The 8,194-nt window shown below is 39.0% G+C and overlaps 1 protein-coding gene across 4 annotated transcripts in view; it reads left to right on the top strand.

Moving 5' to 3' along the window:
* Positions 1–2,623: 2,623 nt before the first annotated feature.
* The window catches only part of AFTPH (aftiphilin), a 61,586-nt gene continuing 56,015 nt past the window's right edge, over positions 2,624–8,194 (top strand). For 3 of the 4 annotated variants that reach the window (XR_003045652.1, XM_015587600.2, XM_015587599.2), the window contains exon 1: positions 2,624–2,862. The gene's annotated coding sequence lies outside the window, so the exon portion shown is untranslated. The remainder of the gene's footprint in view (positions 2,863–8,194) is intronic. The other variant, XM_006909549.3, reaches the window with a different exon arrangement.

Raw genomic sequence — 8,194 nt, 5'->3', positions numbered from 1 at the left:
ATGTTACTTTCCCAGAACACATTGTTGGGGTTTTGTGCTTGTTTGTTGATTTCTTATACAATATATGATGAGTTTAAGTTCCTTTCAACCTTTAGTCTATAAAGTAGAATTCAATCTATTTTTTTTTTTAATTATTATCCACTGCTGGTGAAAAGGTGGTAAATTTGGTACATTTCTATATTACTGGTGGCATTGTAAATTGATAGTCTTTTGGAAAACAATATGAGATCAAGTGCCAATAAAACATACACAGCCTTTGGCTCAATCATTTTTATACTGTGAAAAAATTCCTAAAACTGGACAAAGCCACATGCAAAAAAATATTCATTAAAGTATTATTTGTAATATGGAAAATATTCACTAATAGAATAATGGATAAATTATAGTATGTCTACTTCATTCAATATTATGCGTGTAATTAAAATTAAGATGTTATAAAATGTTAATAGGAGGAAATGCTTACGATATAATTTAAGTGAAAAAAAGGGATTCGAAATCAACTAACGTTACAATTACAACTTTGTAAAAAGTCTGCACTGGAGAAAAAAACAAAGTAAATACAACAAATGATAACTGGTCATTTATTCTTTTCTTGATGCAAAATCTTAGGTAATGTAGTTATGGTCATTATTTTTTTTTTAAAGTAAACACATTGGAACCAAATGCAATGAATTTTAGTCAGTATATTTCCCACAGATTCATCACCTTAAAAACATTTAGAGATAAAAACTTTACTTTTGTAATATAATTTCATATAGTATTGAAATGGTGTCTTCAGAATCACGTGTAAGATTACTTGATTGATTGCACTCACAAGTCAGCTGGTCAAATAGCTACTCAAGTTCCACGGACAAAGTTGAACGCTAATTTCTTAATTGTTGTCCTCAAATGATTGGCTTCTGCATTTACCTAACAAAAATCATCATTTTGTAGTCATATGTTATGTGAAAAATCAGGAAGATATTTTTCTGAAATCAGAGTTTTCTTTTTAATGTCTTCATGTTTAAATTTCAGTTTAAACATTTTCTTACTGTAGGGTCTGCTTTAAGATTTTGCCATATGTTTTCATTATTCCGATATTTCTGTTTAGTAGAGCTATTGGATTAAAACAAGTATGTGTTCATCTAAAATCAATTAATTTCCAGTTTACACACAAATACTTTTTTTCTTTCCTTCCTGGTCAATAAACATTTACAGTGACATATATATGGGTATATTTAAGCTTGCACCAGAGCTAAACCAGCAGGGGGCGAAATACAATAGGAATAAATTTGACAAGCCATATAGATTTTTCTCGCTCTAGTGACTGAACAATAACAAAAATATCCAGCACCAAACAAAGCAATTGATACTCCAATTTAAAGTGATGCAGTCTCCATATATCTTACAGCGATTGAGTTGTAGAGACAAATGCTGGTCTATTTTAACGCTCCAAGTTAATTTGTCTAGAACATTTGCAGAGGCGGGATAAACCGTGATGAACTGCTTTTGTCCGTACCTTCCCTGAATTGTGTAATTCCTCCCCTTAAAGGGGTGGACACTTCTCGGTGGCTGAAGAGGGTGTTTTCCATCCTTGTTTCTCTGCGTAGCTGCTGAGCTTTGCTCTTCGGAACTATTTTAAATCATTCAGGTTACCGATACAGGTTTGTCAATTGTGAGAAGAGCACCCGACAGGGCTCGTGATTTGTAGGGTAAGACCGCGAGCTCATCATCCTGGACGATAACAATAATCCTTGTAGCCTTATAGTCTGAATTTTACAGTGGCCGGTTTTCTAATATTTCATGATAAAGGAGTGGGAAAGCTTATAAAAATGCTAATGATCAACTGCTCAAGACTGATGGAAGAATGTTATGAACTCTGGTAGAGAAATGCAGTTGATTTGATTTCTTTCGTTTCATCAGAGTCCCCGACAGTATCTATGAAAAACGACCTCTTTCTCCATTCATTAGCAAAATCCCTAATTAGTATTTTGTTTTTATTGGTCTCGAAGACGATTTGTCAGTACGGCGGCTGCTTTCTCTTTTGCTTCCCATCTTAAGTTTAATTTATAAAATCTCCTCTTTATTTGTTATCAGCTTCCTCTTCTGATACCTAAATTAAAAAGAGGAAGGGACTTAGACGGTAAATGAAAAGTCGTTTTTCGGAGAGAAAAAGGCACTGCTCCCCAGTAGGTTTTTGGTGGAGAAGATACGATTCTGTATTTGAAACCCTTTGCAATTTGAAGAGCAAGAGGCTTTACTTGGTCCTGAGCTGAACGTTAACGTTAACCAGGTGAAGAGCGCCTACCCCTCGGCGGGGAGCGCTGCCTCTTCGAACAGCAGAGGAAGGATGTCTTCCTCCTCTCCGCCCCCCGCCCTCCCCAGCTCGATGACTCGCAAGGAAGTAAAGGAAAAGGGCAACTTGCCCTCACCCAAAATGGCGGCCGGCGCTCTGCGCGACAACGCCTGCGCGGGGTAAGCTTACTGTGACACCAATTCCCTTGGAGTGTCCTCCCCCCGTCCCCCGCAGCACCGCCAGCTCCCAGCCTCGACCTAACCACCTGCGGCCGGAAATGACGTACAGGCGGCAGCGGTTCCCCCGCTGCATGATGGGAGAGTGTGTGGAGTGGGCGGGGGGTCTCCGCGGAGGAGGAGGTGGAGGCGGCGGCGACGGAAGAGGGCGGAGGGTAATGGGATGGGGGTCCCGCGGCAACGCTGAAACTCCGGGTGGGCGTCCATGGCGCTGCCTCGCTGACAGGGCTGCGAACAGCTTGCCTTCCGCTCTCACCAGCTCCGCGTCGGAATAGCCGGTCCTTCCCCGGGGAGCTAGTTCCTCCCCGGGCCCCTGAGCCATGCCCATCGCGGCCGCGCCGGACGAGCCAGGTAAGCGCCACCGTCTGCTCCCCCAGCCACGCTTCGGGGAAGAAGATGAGGGGACCCGGCCCACCCGCCGGAGCCCCTCGCCGCGGCCGGGGGCACCTGTCTACCGCGGAGCTGAGGGCTACGGGGACGGCGCTGGCTCTGCGGGCCTGCGGGCTCCAGGCTTGGGCTCTGCCCTCTTCCGCGGCGGGTGCGGGGAAGCCGGCGACGGCGCCCGAAGCGGACGGCTTCCTCCTCGCTGCCCTGGGCAGCCGCCGGGGAAGTGCGAGCTGTCCCCACCTCCCCAGCCGCAGCCGACTCTTCCTGCCCCTCTCTTTCCAGCTGCTCATAGCTCCGCGCCGGCCGCTCCCTCCCCGGAGCTGCTGAGAAGTTTGGGGCTTGCTTGGGCTTTCTCTTTCTCCCCCCACCCCCCGCCCCTCCTCGTGACAGGTGTAAACACTGCCTGTTTCTCCCAGGCCGGAGGCCGGCCGCGACTGGAGTGTACTCCTTCCAAGGGTCTCTGAAGCAAGCGAATTTTGAATCTTCCAGCAGGCAGAGGAGACGGCCCTGAGAGGACCTGCTTCCTTCTTGCACTACTCAAGAGATAATCTGCGTCTTCTTCCAGGATTGCATTTGAAAAGTTGGACCATTATTCTTTAAGCTCCCAGTTCGGCAGGTGCTGATGTCTTGCTTGGGCCCTTAAGGGACACAGTATAGGGTGAATGGCGATAGGACCCTTTCTTCATTAGGAAAGTACCGAGCATGGCTAGGTTTTTCTCTTGTTGGTTAATGCAAGTTATAGCTTGGTTTCCCACTGAATCTTTTGGAGCCAGGAAATGATTAACTCGTAAATATTTTATTAGTAGACGGCAGGGGACGGGGAAGATAAATGAAAAGCAAAGTTCTCACTTTAGGAGAAGAAAGTAGAACTTTACTTTTGAACTTTAATCTTCTCTTTAAAAACTAGCTATGGTATCGTACTCGAGATTTGGGGGGGGGGGTTGGTTGGTTTTTGGAGGATGGGAAGAGGGGACAGTTTAATCCCTGATGTTATTTAATTGTTGCTTTCAGTTAACCTTTTAGACACAGATATGTGCTTAACTCTAGGGGAAACAATGTTTCAACACAATTGTGTTAATCAAGTTTGTACAGTTTATCTACATTTTATGCGCTTTCCTGGCTTGAATGTTGGCTTTTGTAGTAGTCATTTTTAACTCTTTGCGGAAGTATACGTGTTTAAACAAAGTATCTTTGGTTGTCTTCTAATTTTGTCCGTGATTAAAAGATCCTATGTAAAACGTCTAGCCCAGTAAGTGGCACCTAGTAAATATTCATTAGACCTAATTCCTCTATTTTTGTATCAGCCAGATATATTAATTGATCTTCAAAGCATAGATATATTTTTAAATCTTAAAAAAGCTCTAAAGAAGTTGACTAGAATTCACAAAATACGTAGAGCATTTAAGTCTTGATGTTTTCCAAGGTTTTGATCTAGAGACTGTTATAAAAATAATCTCACATCGCAACAAAGATAATGTGTCCATAATTCCATTGATAAATTTTACGGAATCCAGTTGCCTTTACGAAAATCTTATAATCTAGGTGAATCATATTATGTCATTTAAAATATTAATCTGTTCTGCTTACTGTTAGTTAAAAACAAATTTAGAAAATTACAGTATCAATGTTTAATTTTGTGTGAAATTTTAAGTGCCTCCTTTAACAGTTTAAGAAGTCTTTAAATAGCATTATATTGACAGATTATACTCCTTTCCCAACCCTACACCCAAAACAGGAGGCCGTTAAGTATTTAGGTATTGTTAAACAGTTATAAATTATTTAAATCAAACGTTTGTATTCTAATTTAGTGTTACCAATCATTTGTAAGCACTTTCAATTTCTCTTTAAGTAGGCTAGTGAACCTTACCTGTCTGAACTTCTAAAGTATTTCTAGTTTTTATGCAATTTTGAAAATACTTGGTATTATCTGGATTACATATATCATTTTGGTAATTAATCTTTTCTCAATCCATTTGTATATACACACACACATATATACATACATATGTGCACACACACAAACACAGGTCCTTTTGCAACTTTATATAATTACGAACTGATATACACTGCTTCCTATGAGCGAGATAACTTTTCTAAGTGATTTATTACAGTGTATTAACTCAATCAATCCTCACAGCTCTATAAGCTAGTAGATAGTATTATCCCCATTTTTCAGAAAGGAAAGTGAGGCACAGAAATGTTAAGTAACTCACCTAAAGTCAAACAGCTGGTAGGTGACAGGAAATAGTATACTATTAACACACGCAAAATTATGCAATATATTTTCTTGGAATCATGGAGTATGTAGCAAAAGTATAAAAACATGCATGGGAATGATAGTGAATCAGAATAAAAGTTACTTCTGGAGAACTGGAGAGGGATAAGGATCCAGGAAGGGAGGGCCATGGGTTTTCAACCATAGCTTTACTGTCTTTAAAATAAATCTGAAGCAGATTTGGTAAAAAGATTAAGATTCAGCACAGCTAGGTGGTGGATACTTGATCATTCTTTACATTTAGCCCCATAAACTTTGTTGTAGGTATGAAATCATAATTAAAAAGTTCAAGTTTTTCATTTAAAAAGCTATTTAAGTATTGCTATGTCTTTCAGCATAGTATGTTTTAAAAGAGGATGGGGAAGGAATTAGTTATTATTTTGTGTTGACTTCCTTTTAAAATAGAAGGAACCTATAACTTGAAAGTATTTAAATTAAGTATCGTTGCCCTCTTGAGGTTTCTTGGCAATAACTTCCCTTTGCCTGGCTCTCCTCTGATTGCTGCCAACCATCTCAACAACCCTGCATCACACTCCTAGTTTCTATTTCTGGCCTTACCTTAGGATAGGGACTCATAGGTCTGGATTAGATCTGTTCCCTGAGAAAGGGAAAAGGTGTAAAAGTATACAGTATCTGGGAGGTGGGGAGTCATTACTCATTAGTTTGGGTGGAATAAAATATAAAGAAAAGGAGATTTAAGACTCTGTCCTAGCATTCCTTAGTCACCATCACCCATTCCAAATAACTAAGTTAAGTAAACTTTGCAAAGATAAACTGCTAATAATTTAAAGGTTGTATACTCAAAGCTTAATTTACAAGCACTATTTTGGTGAATAGTTCTCAGAGAAAAATCAAGTAAATTAGAATAAATTCACTGTAGATTCTATTTGTATAAATATTTACAATATGCCACAAACCATTCCACTAAATACTAACACCATGTATTCTCTTCCTATTTTTTTCATACAACAAATACTTATTGAGCACTTGCTGGATGTCAGGCCCTGTTCTATGTGTCTGAAATGAACAAACAAGGAAAAAAACCCTTGTGGAGCTTCAGTTTTATATATGTTTGTGTGCACACATGCTTGTTTATGTATGTATATGGAGACAAATATAGAGATGACAGATGATGTTAAGTATTATGGAGAAAAATAGAATCAGTTTAGGGGAATAGAGGAGTACAGACTTCGACATTGAGCGGGGGGGTGGGAGGTTGGTGGGAATTTCTATTTCATATAGGATTGGGTCAGAGAAGTCTTAAGACTTGAAGGAGGTGGATGGAATAATGGGAAGAGTGGTAGAAGCAGAAGTATGCCTGGAATATCCAAGAAATTGCAAGTGGAGAAACAGTAGATGTAATCAGAGTTAGAGGGTGAGAGCACAGTGGCGTAGGAACTTGGTAGAAATTCCAGTGGTGCAGGCTTTTTACTGTGTGAGATGGGAAGCCATTGTAGGGTTTTTAGTAGATGTATGACATAATCTATGTTTTAAAAGGATCTGGCAAGAGAAGAAGAAGATTCTGTTAGGAAGTGGTTACAGTGATGCAGCTAATCTGAGATGGTGGCAGTTTGAAACAAGATGATAGTGGCAATAGAGGTGATGAGAAGTGGTGGGACAGTTTCTCAAATTGGAACCTTTAATAATTTACTCATTGCTAAACTCAAAAAACTTAGTTATTACCTTCTGGAACTTCAAGGCGCTTGCATACTGCCTTACTCCCTTCATATATCTTGCATTCTAACCAAACTCTATTGTGTAACTTCCAGCTCCTTGACATTTGCCCCATACTTTATCTAATTTCAGATTCTTCCCATTTCAAATTCTTTCTCCTTCATGAAGCTTTTTCCTCATTTCATCACTCTTCCTCTTCCTAGTCAGGGGAGATCTTAGAGTCCTTATAACTACCTTTTACTCCAAATTATATTTATATTCTACCTTGCATTAATTACTTTTACTGTTGTATTAATTGTTCCCCTTAATTGTTAGTTTTTTTTTTTTAAGGCGATGACTCCTTTTACTCAGTTCTGCTGTTTATTGAATCTAGAAGTTTTGTATGTCGTAGAAGTTCAGTAATAGTGGATGTATATATATTTTTTAATTTTTAAAAAGTCTTTTAGCACAGAAGCATACAGGAGTATTATAGAAAAAAAAATTTTCTACCACCCAGAGATCCCCACTGTTAACTGTTTAGTACATATCTTTCCATATATGTGTGCGCTTTTTACCAAAATGAATCTTATTGAACATACTGTTTTTTTAGGTTTTTAGTTTTGTTTTAGTGAACTAGACTCCTCTTACCATGTCAGGAAACTTTTATCTAAACCAGTATTCAAGGCCATATTCAAATTCTTCCCTAGCTGAGCCCAAAATGTTGCTTTGTAGCTGATTTGCCAAAATTAGCATCCATTCTATGTTATTTTTATGGTTATTAAGATTATGAAAGGGTAATATACTTATTATAGAAAATTTGGAAAGTGTGGAAAAGTATAAAGAAAACTGGTATGCCTCTCGATGGCAGGGACCCATCTTTTTTAATGCCTAGTGCATAGTAGTACTCAAAAAATATTAAAAGGAATAATAGAAGAAATATATCACTAGTCATCACGCTGCAAAGAGGTAATTGTTAATATTTTGGTTTTTTTTTAGTTTTGTTCCCCCCCCCTTGGATATATGTTATTCATATACGTATATGTATATACACATACATGGGTGAATCAGATTGCATAGATTTTTCTTCTACTTAACTATTAAATTATGGTCATTTCTCATGTTATTAAGTATTCTTTAAAACATGATTATTGTTAATGGCTGTGTGGAATGCCATCCAGTGAGTTTTAAGTTATCTCTGCTATTTCTTAGAGATTATTTGGGGTTTTCCAGTTTTGCCATCATAGAAAAGCATTTCTGAACACATATGGATGTAAACCTTTGCCTTTGTCCTTGGTTATTTCCATAGGACTGAGTCTTAGAAGTGGAGTTGCTAAGTCAAAGGAAAAACCAGTTGCTTGCCAAAAGGTT

The sequence above is a fragment of the Pteropus alecto genome, unplaced genomic scaffold (genome assembly GCF_000325575.1).
Source record: "Pteropus alecto unplaced genomic scaffold, ASM32557v1 scaffold131, whole genome shotgun sequence".
NCBI classification, from domain to species: Eukaryota; Metazoa; Chordata; class Mammalia; order Chiroptera; family Pteropodidae; genus Pteropus; species Pteropus alecto.
This window is presented reverse-complemented; position numbering and strand designations above follow the sequence as displayed.